The 13973-nt window shown below is 38.4% G+C and overlaps 1 protein-coding gene across 1 annotated transcript in view; it reads left to right on the top strand.

Moving 5' to 3' along the window:
- KCNN2 (potassium calcium-activated channel subfamily N member 2) overlaps positions 1 to 13973 on the top strand; it is a 316290-nt gene that overhangs the window by 43069 nt on the left and 259248 nt on the right. The gene's annotated exons all lie outside the window — the stretch shown is intronic.

The raw sequence follows: 13973 nt of genomic DNA, 5'->3' as shown, positions 1-13973 counted from the left end.
TCAAGTTCCAGAGCCAGGAAGTGGTTAGAGCCAAGGTAGACTCCACACTGCAGTGGGAAAGGTACTGTATTACGAGCCAGGGCATCTAGTTCAAATCCTGCTTCAGCATCTCTCCATGCCTGTAGATGCGACTAGATATTTATAACTTCTCTGAACATCAGGGCCACATCTGTTAGTGAGAGATTTGAGGGTGGGCTAAAAGTAACAACTCAAGTGTATTTAAACCTGACCAGAACCACTTGTTAGATACATAGACTGAGTAATCCAGATACAGTTTTGGGTGGTTTATTAACTAAAATTCAAGACTTTTTTCCTAGAACTCCTACTATTAGTTTCTTAGAGTTGGCATAACAAAGTATCACAAACTGGGTGGAATAAAACAACAGTTTATTTCTCATAGTTTTGGAGGTCAGAACTCTAAAATCAAGGTGCTGGCAGGGCTGCTCTTCTCTGAAACCTGTAGAGTGGGAATGGGGAACGTCCAGCCCTGCCAAGGCAACTGGAGGCAGGACTCAAAATTCAATAAATCTAGGAGCTTTTTTCATAGCTAATTTTTAAGTTGATAATTTTGTATGACCTGAGAATGATGTTATAAATATCCAAATGGCCCTTGGCAGAAAAGGTGCCCCACCCCTGCTGTAGGGGGTCCTACCTTATCTCTCCCGGTTCCTGGCAGCCCCAGGCATTCCCAGGCTTGCACCTGCATCACTCCTATTGTCTGTCTTCACGTGACGTTTCTCCTGGATCTCTTCACATCATCCTCCCTCTCTGTGTCCAAATTTCCCCAAATTTTATTAGGACACCAGTCATACTGGATTAGGGCCTACCATAATTACTTATTTTAACTTTATTACCTCTATAAATACCCTGTTTCCCAATAAGGTTACATTCTGAGGTACTGGTGGTTATAACTTTTGGGGAAACACAATTCTATGTATAATAGTGATTTTATTGACTTGTGTTCTCTTTGGGACCCATGTCAAGATTAAGCTGCTGCAGTCTGTTTAGAGTCTGCCTGCTTTTCCTTAAGGGGATTCTTAACACTAAGTGAGTCTGGATTCCTTATTCAGGTTATTTTCTGTCTAATACTTAAAAACAGGAAATCAAATGGAAAGATATCAAAGACAATTCCAGTAATCCAAATCTTATTTGAGCTTTCCTGAATTCATGAATTCCCCCAAGCCTACTCCAAATTCAGAGTAATATTTAATTTCCCTGCCTACGTAAAGTGAAACTATGTGATTGTCTAGATAAATAAAAGTGCCTTTGAGTGTGTAATGTTAAGTTCTATTAGTCGAGGTCCTAACTGAAAACAGATGGCACACTCAGATTAAGATAATTCAAGGATTTAATAAAGGGTAATTTGCAGAGGTGTGGGTTTGGTGTCCTGGGCCAACAACAATAGAGCCCTTACCATCCCTAGATCTAAAGGAAAGAGTAGCAATAACCTTTAATTGTGGGACACAGGAGGGAGCAAGGAAAATAGATACCCTAACCTCACTCTCCATGTTCTTTAACTCCTGCTGTGTCTCTCCGTTAGCCAAATCTAATTGTAATCCACAGTGAAAGAGAGCCCTTTGGTATAGTTCATACATGTCAGGCTTGCAAGGGTGGAGAGCAGATGTTAAAAGCATGGAAAGAGGTCCAGCACAACCTTTTGTACCTCAGTATCCACTTTTTTTCCTTCCTCTGGTTGAAACTCAGTGAGGGACATACAAGAAATTCCAAATTTCTAATAAGCTACCTTATTAGAAATGACGCCATTATGGTCATACCCCTTCCTAAAACATTAGCTGCCACTGATGCTCTTCATATAAGACAGCAAGAAGAAAAAAAGGAAGGGTAAGAGTGTTAGGGAGACAATTTAGTGACATGAAATAGAGCTGCTGAAGTTCCTGATTCTGTAGCTGGTCACACTGCTAACCCTAGGCAGTCTGTTTCTGCCACCATGCTCCCCTTGGGTCTGCTACGTCTTCAGCTGGATGATGTTTTTTTCCCAGTTGGTGACCCAGTTCTTCATTCCTGTAGGATCTCAGTCCTCAGTGGTCTTATTTTTGTGAGATCACCGCAGTTGCTCATCGACTGCTACTACTGGACAAGGAGGGGCCTGGAGGCGACACAGTGAATTCCTGGGTTTCACACAGAGTCCTCTATTGTGTGGCAGCACCCCGATTTCCTCCTAGGCAGGGTCAATAATCTTGGCCAGGATAGAGACCTGCTTCTCAGACTGCTGATTGGGTGCCGTGAGGAACCCCAAATGACCCGGGGATATTCTCTTGCCATTTTATTTCACATACCTCTCTTTCCTAATAGAATCACTCCTCTGTGGACCCAAGAGCTTCCTTGCAAACACATCAAACCCCCAAATTCTTCGTGAGCATTATTAGATGTAATTGTGAGAGGAGTTACTCCTACCTCCACCCTTGTTCCCAGACCCATTCATTCGGGTAACGAGGGAGATAGCACTAAATATTATCTCATAAGAATGCAAAGAAGCTGCTGCTTGTAATTTTGCTATTTTCTGATATAAAGTTTAATAAAGAGGTTCTTTAAATTTGTTTAGCATACTATATGTACTTGTCTTTTGTTTTTGCAGTTATATGAATAATTCTTTTTTCCCCTGTTCATTCATTCTTGATTTGGTATAGAGCTACTTACACCTATAGTCTCTCTAATAATACTGGTTACTTAGGCATTAGTAACTTAAGCGGTGTGAGAAAATGTGGGCTCCTGCCATTATTCCGTTCACTCAGGAAGCTGAGGACCATAGGAGGAAATAGGGGCTTTGGATCTTCCTGTTGGAGCTGCTCAAACAGGATCCAACTTTCCTTTTCTTATCTACCAAAATTCTTGTCCACTGCCCAGCTCTTGTGGGCGAACATCCTGGAATTCTGCTTCTTTGACTATACGCCAGGTTGTTTGCCCTCTCAGCTTTATAGGGGTACCGTCCCCTCCGACTCGCAGAGCTGGGTGGAGGTTTGGTGTGGTTTGATACCTATGGTCCGTCTGGATCTCTTTAGCTACCTTTGCTTCTCTCTATCTCTACTCGATATATAAGAAAGCTTATGTACTTTGTAGCATTTGTCTTTCAAGCCCAGAACTAACGCAGTCCATGCAAGTATATAACCAGGATAAATGCAGACAGCTTCAACTCTACGCATGTGAGACAAATGCTGTATGTCTGTTAGAGGCACAGGTTTTCATGTAAGTTAATGTACAACAGCCATTCAGAAAAGCTCAGTGCTTTGATCTGACTATTCTAGCAGTACTAAGTAGCTTAGAGAGTTTGGCCTCAGTCTGGGACAAGCTTCAAACCACGGCAAACGTGACCTTAATTTTGTAGGTAAAAAATAAAATTGTGATCATCCATAAGTAAGTGGAAAACCTATATGATTTCCCAGGGAGGATTCTTAAAATGACATATTCAAATCCTGTCTAATACGCTTCACTTTTTTCTTTATGATGTTAAGGAACTAGGTATGGCTAAGAAATCATTTCAATAATTCTTAACATCTAACATCTTGGTCTTTAGAGAAACAGTCTATCGTTTCATTATTATTTCAAAATATCTTGTTGGAGCCTGGCAACTCAGATTGAAATGACCGAAGGACCATAAATAAAGTGAAATGATAAACAGCAAAGCATCAAATTCACTGCCATAGAAACTAGTCTTAGATAAGGTCTTATTTAATGTCTTTATTTATAATATATGAGGCAGGAGAAATGGCTTACTAAAATAATTAAGGCAACTGTATTTTGCATCATGGACAAATGTAAAAATTAACTAGCACTGCAGAAGGTCATACTTAGTTTATTTATGATCGTGCTATTCTAAAAGATACAGGAACACTGATACTCCTTTGAAAGATCCTTGGGAAGAGAGAACATGTCAAAGATTCCTCTGCTCCTATTCCTTTAGTGTCCAGTACGATTAGGATAATTTCAAAGCCAGAAAAAACAAAAAACATTTTTTGTGTGTAGTTTTACTATCTGTACCTAAATTTAACGAACATAATTAATAAATTTATATCTGGTTAGGGCATTATTTGCAGTCTCTTAACTATCTGACTCTGTTATTTATAATAATTTATGATTCCAATTAGACTTATTTTTAATTTCTGAGATCTATTCCTCTAACATTATTTTAGAGCCCCTAGAGGCATAACATGCCCTAGAGACTAGACTGATATAGTTCAGGGAATTTTATTTTTATGATTCTCTACCATGTGATTTATCTGCCATTTGACCTTAAAGATACCTTCTTGAAAATAATAATAGGAATTTTACTTTGCACAGGCACTGACTAGATTGATTCCCTATTTTGGCTGTAATTATTGATATTCCTTGTAATTACTTTTTTGGGGAATAAAAAGTTGGGGAACCCAACTCCATGTTGTCTGGTCCAGTAACCCCTGCCCACCCCACCCATACCACCGGGAAATCCAGGCGGCAGTGCTGCCTTGCCCACTTCTCTCTGAGCCTCGGTTATTGGGACACCAGCATCTCTCTGCGGCTGTTAAAAGATTCTTTTGGTGAATTCTCTGATGTGACTTTGTGATCTGTGAGAACTGCCACAGGGTTAGCTAAAATGGATTCATATAGGGAATTAAATTATAAATAAGTGAAATCTCAAAAGTTATAGAAAAACAAATGTTTAACACCAATACTGTATCTCTTGCGGGTATCAATGCCTACCCTCATTCCCATCCTTACCATGTGAGGGACTTGTTGGTATTTTACTGACGTTTAAAAATTCATATGGATTCTGATGTTTTCAGAATATCATAAGGAGGTAGCTAATGTATTTCCAGTTTGTTATACAGAGGCAGTTTCTCTAAATGGCTTATTTTAACTCAATTTAAAGATCACATCTGTCCAATTATACAACTTTATTGCCCCTGCCCCATATTGACTGGGTGTAATCCATATGGAGGTCTGTGCTCAGATTTCCATATGGCAAGTGGGCCACATGTATCGTGCTCACAGGTTCCTAAATTTATCTTGAGATGTCTTTTTACCAGCTCCTCTCCCCACCCAGTACTGGAGAGACTAAGGGCTGAGGCCCCCTTACTTCTCTTCTATCTCCAGGCTAGTTACCCTATCTTAGGAAGGAATTTTTATTACCTTCTTGTATAGCAGTAATTTGCATATCCCATGGTTTATAGTAAAAATCATATACTCATTCCTTTCAGCTTGATATTTGCTGGGGAATTTTGAAATTAGAAAACTTATTTTCTCTCTTGAGTATATATGTCTCTTGTAATTGAAAGCTTGACTTTTCTGTCATTTTTTCCCCCCTTATAATGGGCTTCATAGTCTATTTTACCATACTTTCTCTTTGTATTCCAACTCTAATAATGTTAATCTTCCTCAAAGCAATGGGTGTCTCTTGCTGAACAAAGGGAAAGCCAAACACAAGCAAATGTGAAAAAGTAAAGTACATTATCCAGTGTTTCTCTACTCTGAAATAGGAGGAAAAGCAAGGAATTTGAGGATTTCTGGTTAAAGATAGGGCATGATCACATTGTCTAACATGTGTATAATACTTCCCAAATTATTTTCCAAAGCCCACTAACATAAATGGGTAGAATGATTCTTTTGTTGAGGTGTAATTGCTTAGCCATTCTAACAGGTGTGAAGTGATATCTTATTGTGGTTCTGATTTGTATTTCCTTGGTGATTAGAGATGTAGGGCATCTTTCTGCCCACCAGTTGGCCATATGCATGTCTTCTTCAGAAAAAAGTCTATTCAGATCTGCCCATTTAAAAGTTCAGATGATTTGTTTTTTGCTATGGAGCTGTATGAGATCTTTATAGACTTCGGATAGCAACCCCTTATCAGATATATGATTTGGAACTATTTTCTCCCATTCTGGAGGCTGCTTTTCCACTTTGTTGATGGTTTCCTTTGCTGTGCAGACGCTTTTTCGGTTGATGTAAGATAAAGGTAGGAAAAAGAGGTAACAACATCAGGAATATTTAAGAAATAAGAGAGTAGACCTGAGAGAGTTGAATCTTAAGCCATTCAGGGAAAAACACAGAAAGCACCCTGATTCCCACAGCAGACCCTGCATATACCTTGGAATTGGTACCCAGATGCCCCAGAAAGTGAGGGTGAAGGTGGGGCTAAAACCAAAAGGACTGACTGAAATGAAAGACTCTTAGAGGACCAGTTTCCTCTCCCATTCGGTCCTGCTCATACTCCAACCAAATAGTAAACTGAAGATTTTCCTCTGTAGATATAAAGCATATTTCCCCCTCTCTATAATAAGCCAGGCTTTTCTGCACAGGGCACACATGAGGGAAGAGAGCCAAAGTGAAACAGTCCTCTTTTCCCACTGGGCCCCCAAAACTTGAGTGATCGGAAAATTATTTTCTGGGATTTCTGACAAGCCTAAGACAAAATATTTAAAGATACTAATACCAGGCTTTCTCTAATGAGAAAGACTAGCCATATATGCTTATATACAGGCCACAGTTGAACAACTCATAGAATTTCCAGTCAGCTTTTTAGATATGAGCAGAGAACAATTAACAGACACTTGAGGAAATGTTTAACGTGAAAGACAGAGATCAAAACAAACAAAAGTTACAAAAACAGAGACTGATTGGGAAAGTGAAAGCTTTAAAAAATTGATCATTAATATTCTCGGACATAAGAAAAATATTAGATCTTTGAAACAGAGCAAGATGTGATTTTTAAAAATATTCAGGGAATAGCTCTTAGAAATTAATATGTACATATGGAAAATTGAAAAGTGAGTTTATTGGAAAATTGAAAAGTGATTCGCATCTTTCACTGTGGGTAAAACAGCAGTTAGTCTCCATGCCCCTCTCCTGCCCCTGCCTGCCTACCTCAGTCACATGCTACAATGTGAAATAGGACTATGCAGTGATGTAGAACTAAATACCCAAAGAAACAGCTCGAAGACTCAATAGACAGTTACCTCTGGGGAGTGGGAAATGGTGGAAAGTAGATCTATAAAGACCAATGGTTTTCATAACAATCCTTTTAGAACAACTTGACACATAAAACTGTATATCATTGATTAAAAACAAACTTAATTTAAAAACAGAAAGAAACAGCATGGGATTGGAAATAAAACTGTTTCAATTACAAGTCTGTTGTTTCCTTATTGTGTGACTTCACCTCTCTGAGCCGCCCTTTCTTTACACGAAAAGTCATGATTAAATGAGATGATACATGTAAAACAATTATAGTAAGTGCTAACCTTAAGTAGGCTTTAGTAAATGGCAGGCATTAAACTTAGCTTTGTATGTTTTCTAAGCCTCTGAGGAGGAAATTTAGGGTGAGTGAGGTTCAATAACTTGTTCAAAGTCACCAACTAAAAAGCATAAAAGCCACATTTGGCTCAGGGAGTCTGAGCTGTGTGCCCAGATTTCACCATCACATCACCTTCTTTCCTGTGGTTCCTTATAGACGGAACCTTATTAATCTTTATTCCAAATATCTAGTACAGTGCCAGACTCATAATGAGCAATTAGTCAATATTTGTACAAATATTATTAGGCTGTGAGTTAAATAGTCCCCCATAATTTAAACATTAGGTTTTTATATGTGCAGGCCATGGGGTTCACCTGTTTTAGTTTACATAATAGAGACTAAAATATCTATAATATGTACTGTCATATACTTCATTTTTTTAAATAAATGATAGCCCTTCCCAAACTTGTTAGTGTATGCTAAAAATATTTCCTAAAACTCTACGGCATTTCTTCTTCAGTAAATTTCATAATGTTCATCCCCTTTTCTAAGTATATGTGAGTCCTTTAGATGCACACATAACTGTAGAGAACATACAGAAGATGCTGGACACATCATTTTAACTTGTGTTGACTTACGATAAACCAATCAAATAGATATCTTGTGTGAGAAAGTCACTAAAAAGAACCTAAGAGTAGATTGAATAATAAATACTTTGTATAGTATCATGAAGCCTAAATATGAGAGTTTATCTTATAAGTGGAAATGACATGACATAGGACAGGGTGGTAATTATTCTTATCCGGGGCCTGGAGAAACACAGGAGGTAAGTACTGTTCTGACTACCTCATTAGTTCTGGAAATCTAGAAAAAATCAGAAAAGCCAGCAAGAGCTGGCAAAATGATTTATGAGAAAAAATGAAATAAATTAAGCAAGAATCACTTGGATAAATAGTGATGAAGAAACACAGTAATATTAATTATCTGGAAATGAAAACATAAGAAAAATGGGGGAGACAATGAAGGGGAGTAATTATAATGACAGTACATTTGTCTTTTGTTTTTGAATCAATTGCTAGAGAGGGTATGTGGAAACAATAAAGGACATTTTAAAAGAAGCCAAGTTAAATATAATTTCCCTAAAAACCAAAATTCTAGGAAAATAAATTTTGCTTATTATTTCTACCTTAAATATTTTACCAACCGGTGGTCAAAATTTTCAATAATCCTTCCGGTTTGCTTTAGCTCACATTCTTTGCCATGTTACTATTCAGTTAAGTTTATAACTAAAAATATTTAGTGAATATTTTCATATGCATGAAGAGAATTTCAGACTCACCATTTAATCTCTGAAGCTTATTGTCAGAAAACGGATTGACAGTGAATTCAGTGAATGTTTTGTTACGTTGTTTTTTTTTTAAGAAAATTTATTAATGTACCCTATACCTCAAAAGAATATTCCCTAAGTATATTCGTTGTCTTTATCCGTTCTTTTATCTGTGACAAAATACGCCAAAGAATCTGAGTTCTCAGATTTAACTCAACATGCTGTCTTCAGCATCTAGCACAGTTCTTGGTCCCTAGCAGTGTTCAATAAATATTTTTGAGTAAATGAATGACTTAAATGATTCAGTACTTGACATTCCATCGGCACATTTTTGTCAAGTCAGAAAATAAAGTGTCCTTAAGGTTGAATATGCTTCTCTTTCAGTTGGGTGGGGATCACATGTTTAGTAATAAAACATGGAATCTGAATCTCTCTTTTTCTTTGGAATTAGAAGTTGAGGTGTATATTTTGAGATGAATAGTCAATAATGCTCTTAGTTACTTGACCTATTCTTTCAGGCAGTGGCTCTCTCACACCTGAAGGATAAACTTTAAGAAATACAGATACCCAGGTTGAATCATGTGGAATGGTCTTCTGGGCATGGGGCCATCTTGAGGGCGGGAAGAGGAGGAGAGAGGAGAAGAGTAACACAGGTGGGCCCGGCCGGGCGTGGCTCAGTGGATGAGCATCGACCTAGGATCCAGGAGATCGGGGTTCGATTCCCGGTCAGGGCACATGCCTGGGTTATGGGCTCGATCCCCAGCAGGGGGTGTGCAGGAGGCAGCGGATCAATGACTCTCTCATTGTTGATGTTTCTCTCTCTCTCTCCCTCTCCCTCTCTCTTCCTCTCTCTGAAATTAAAAAAAATAATAATAATAAGGAAGCTTTAAAACAAAACAACAACAAAAAAAGAGTAACACAGATGAAGCTAAAGCAAAGGTGGAACGAGAGACACAAGTGAGAAGCTACCAGTGTTCATTTTTGTTCCTAGATATTGCCTTATGCATTTCCATTTGTTGGAAGGGTCATAACTTGATTTCTGGTCACACTTTATGACAATTACGCTGTGCTATGGAGAGTTCCAAAAGCAAAGGGAATAAATGCTATAGGTTCTACAGCAGAAGCTCTGCCCTTTGCCTCCCCCCACCCCCACCCCCAGCATCTATTTTGTATGCTTATCTCGAGTAATGGGGCTGCTGTAAAGTTACTTGAAATGTACAACATCCTGTCGTGGAGAACAACATACTTAGTAACAAATCCTTTCACATGACAACCTTTCTATTCTTCACTTTCTAACTTGGAAGTTTCTCTCTTACCTGGCTAGTTTTCAAGAGAAAATATGAATGGCATTTTTTCTGTGTGCTTTGCTTACCTGAGAACTTTGTGTGGTTTTCACATATGAATAAGTGATTTGGTAGATATGAAATTTTGAGTAAAACCAAAATTACTGAGGACTCTGTAAATTTGCCATTGCCTTTTGGTATTATATATTGCTCAGGAAAGGTCTGAAACTGGCCTGGCTTCCTCTCCAATTCCCCCACACCCCACTTTTTAAATCTGAAAAACAAAGGAAAACACACACATAGGCACACACACAAACACACGTAGACACACTACAAAAAAAGGAAAACATATCCATAATTCACCCCCGAGGTTACTATAGAGACTAAATAGCTATTATAGTAATAACAATAAATAATATATATAACATATATTATACAATAATATATGATACATATTATAGAGGTTAAATAGTATAGTACTGCCTTAGTTAGTTTGGCTCAGTGGCTAGAATGTCGGCCTGAGGACTGCAGGGTCCTGGGTTCGATTCCGACCAAGGAGAGGGAGAGAGAGAGAGAGAAACATCAATGATGAGAGAGTCGTTGACCGGCTGCCTTCTGCACCCCACACCGGGGATCGAGCCCACAACCCGGGCATGTGCCCTGACCGGGAATCGAACCCCGATTGCCTGGATCCTAGGTCGATGCTCAACCGCTGAGCCCCGCCCGGCCGGGCAGAAACTCCTACTTTGATAACAATAAGCAAGTTAACTCAAGTAAGAGCAAAGTTACACAGATCATTTAAATTCTGTAAATTGACATTGAGTTATGAGCATTTTAGAATTTCTTTGCTTTTTTGTGTGTGTACTTATTAATGGCTATTTAAAAAGTAAAACTAAAAATGTTTTCGTTGATTCCTACAGATTAGTCTGTTGCAAAAAGTTACTGTAATCATCATTATTTTTGAAAACCAAATATCAATGAGTAATTTTCAGGTGTAAAAGGATGTTACTAAGTTCCACCTGAGTAGAGAAAAAAAATTTTTTAAAAATCTCTCTGGCAATAACAGTCACAGGGCTTAAAGTGGAGTCAATCCTATCACTCACTTTTTAATTTTGGAAACTGAGTTAAAAAAAGATTAAACGGCTATAGGTCAGGGGCAAAACTCGGGTACAACCCACTCCCCTACTTTCAACCAATGCTTTTTATTTTATTTTATTTTATTTTTAAATTAATTTTATTGGGGTGACATTGGTTAATAAGATTATGTAGGTTTCAAGGGTAGATTCCTGTGATACATGATTTGTATATTGCATTGTGTGCCCAACACCCAAAGTGAAATCTCCTTTTGTCACCATCCATTTGGTCCCCTTTACTGTTTAGTATCCCCCTGTCCCCCTTTGCTCTGGTCACCACCACTGTTGTCTGTGTCGATGAGTTTCAGTTTTATATCCCACAGATAAGTGAAATCATGTAGTTCTTAGCTTTCCTTTTTCTGACCGACATATATACAGCGGAATATTACTCAGCCATAAGAAAAGATGAAATACTGCCATTTGCGACAAGATGGATGGACCTTGAGAACATCCGATGTGTTTTCATATCATTCTGCCATCCAGTTCCCCTTCCTCTCACCCTGTGGGGCAATAAAGGGGGTTGTGATGAGAAGACTCAGGAAAGTCAGATGTAGGTTTGGAGTTGCTTATCTGCTCTTGCTGTTGATAACAGTTTCAGCCGCAACAAAGAAGAACATATATAGAGAGAGATGTCCTAGGAAAAAAAAAGGTCAGTTCAATGAACAGTCCAATCAAATTGATTATATGATGATATGTAGACATTCTTTCCCCCAAATAAAAAGCTTAAAGGAAGCTTTTTACTTTTCAACTGGTGGTAACGTTGACCTAGAGTCACTGCCTCAGCTCCCCCTGACACAGAACTTACAAGTTTGAAGGAAGTTAGGAGGATGTGTTTTTAATACATTTGGCTTTGGGATTCATGGGATTGTCTAGAAAAAATAAAATCTCTGCATGGTGTAACAGGGAATGTGCTCTCTATCCCACTTCTTAATTAAGATAGGAAATGAAAATACTAATGTTTGTGTTTATGCAGTGTTAACACTGTGGCTTCATAGATAAGTATGAGGATATTAAACTGTTCTTTTTCTCAGAGAAGTAAGATAGTGACAGATAAATTATATTGTTTTTATTCATGTGGAGCTAATGCCTATTTTTTAGCTTATTCATTTCTTCTAAAATATAAATAGATATTAAAACCAGAAAGTCAAAGCTCAGGTGTTATGGCTGAGAATAAATGCTTTGGAATAGGAATGAAATTGTCTGTTATCGTTTTAATTACCACTTTGTTTCTGCTGCATTGACTTAGATTAAATTACTATAGGGAAAATGTCACTTATTTTTCTAAGTGATGTTTTAGGATTAAAAAAATAAGTGTTAGTAAGATCATGAAAAAGTGTTTGGGCAGTAAATTTTCATTTCAGCATAAAGAACAGTTAAAAGTATTTCTTTGGTAATTTTTCCATTTTGCCCAAAATCCCCAAACAGTTTTTTTCAAACTTTCCGACCCAACATTATATGTAGGTGAATTATTCACCTATATAATTTTGTATTGGTATAGTGAGTACCTACACAATAGGCCTATTTGAAGGGTGTTTTATTTGACTGTTCCTAGGTCATTGTGTTCCATTTTACTCATTTAGCAACACATCTCTGTGGGAACCAATTCTGTGGCAGGCATAGTGCTCAGAGCTGAGATTATCATGATGGACAAGAACAAGTTGGTTCCTACTCTCATGGAGAGCACAGTGTGGTAAGGAAAGAAAGACATGACATACCTATAGCTTCAAGTGTCAGGGGAGGTATCTTTAGATTTGATAAGAGATCTAAACGGTGACCAGGAGTTACTCATGCAAAGAAGAGAGAAAACATGTTCCTGAAAGAGGACAACATGTATAAAAGACATGTGATGGGAGGGGGCATGGCTAATAAGAGAAACTGAAAGAAGGTCAATGTGGCTAAAATCTTGAGAGAGCTCCAAGAGATAGGGTGAAGCAAAAATATAACAAGGGTAACATGGCAATTCAAAAGGGAGATGGTGTTGGCCTGAGCGAGGTTGATGGTAATAAGGATGAGGAGAAGGAGACTAGATTTGAATAAGCATTGACAAGATGACCTTGGAAGTGAGAAGGCATGAGTCAAGAATAAAACCCAGGTTAGGCAGCTGGACAGATAGATGGTGGTGTCATTCCCTGAAATTGAAAACCTTGGAAGTTTGAGACACTCATGAGACAGGCAGTTGGAGGTATGAGTCAGAAACACAAGATATATTCAATCAGACCCAGAAACGCAGATTTGACAGCCAACAGCATTTATATTATGTGGCAGATATATTTCACTTGCCCCTTCAGATGCATTTATCACCCTTTTCAGCCCTGTTCTCACTCCAGGGGTCTGTCCTCTATGGGTTAATCAACAGACCATTCTGTCCTTTGACTTCAGATTAGAGTTTACCAATAGGGACCCTCTCAAGAACTGAGAAGGGCCTGAGGTTTTACCCTACTTTTAAGCAAACAAGTTAGCTCATCACAGAAGCTAGCAGAAGACATGGAGACTCCTGGTCAGATACAAAGGACTATATATTTACAATAATAGAAATAGCTAGGGTATCAGCATTTTCTTGTGTGTGTTCCTCAAACCCTAATGTCCCAGGGCCATGTGAGGAAGGCCAGGTAACACCTGCACAGGAGAAGCACCTTGAATTTAGGGAACCTGAATCTTTTATAATGGGCAGTAAGCATGCCTGCCCTTGGCTCTTTATCTTCCAAGACTATGTGTTATACTAATGTCCTTGAGAAGATAGTTCAGAACATAGGCAGTTGGTGCCTCTGACCTCAAGATGTGCAGAAATGTGAAAAATCCATGGAGAATTACTCCCAACAATCTGTGAAAGGCAATAAATGGGAGGAGTGAGAAGAGTGAGGTCAAATGCACCTATTTCCCTCCCTTGAAGATTGCTTAGATCTGGTCATGGCCCTCAATAGAAGGTCACTGCTTCTCTACACAACCCCCTCAAAGTACCTGTTATCACATGCTGTCCTAATTCCTTTGTGTCTAGGAATGGTAAT

The sequence above is a fragment of the Miniopterus schreibersii genome (genome assembly GCF_964146895.1).
Source record: "Miniopterus schreibersii genome assembly, chromosome: 3".
Lineage (NCBI taxonomy): Eukaryota > Metazoa > Chordata > Mammalia > Chiroptera > Miniopteridae > Miniopterus > Miniopterus schreibersii.
Note: the sequence above shows the minus strand (reverse complement) of the source record. Positions and strands in the feature narration are given on the sequence as shown.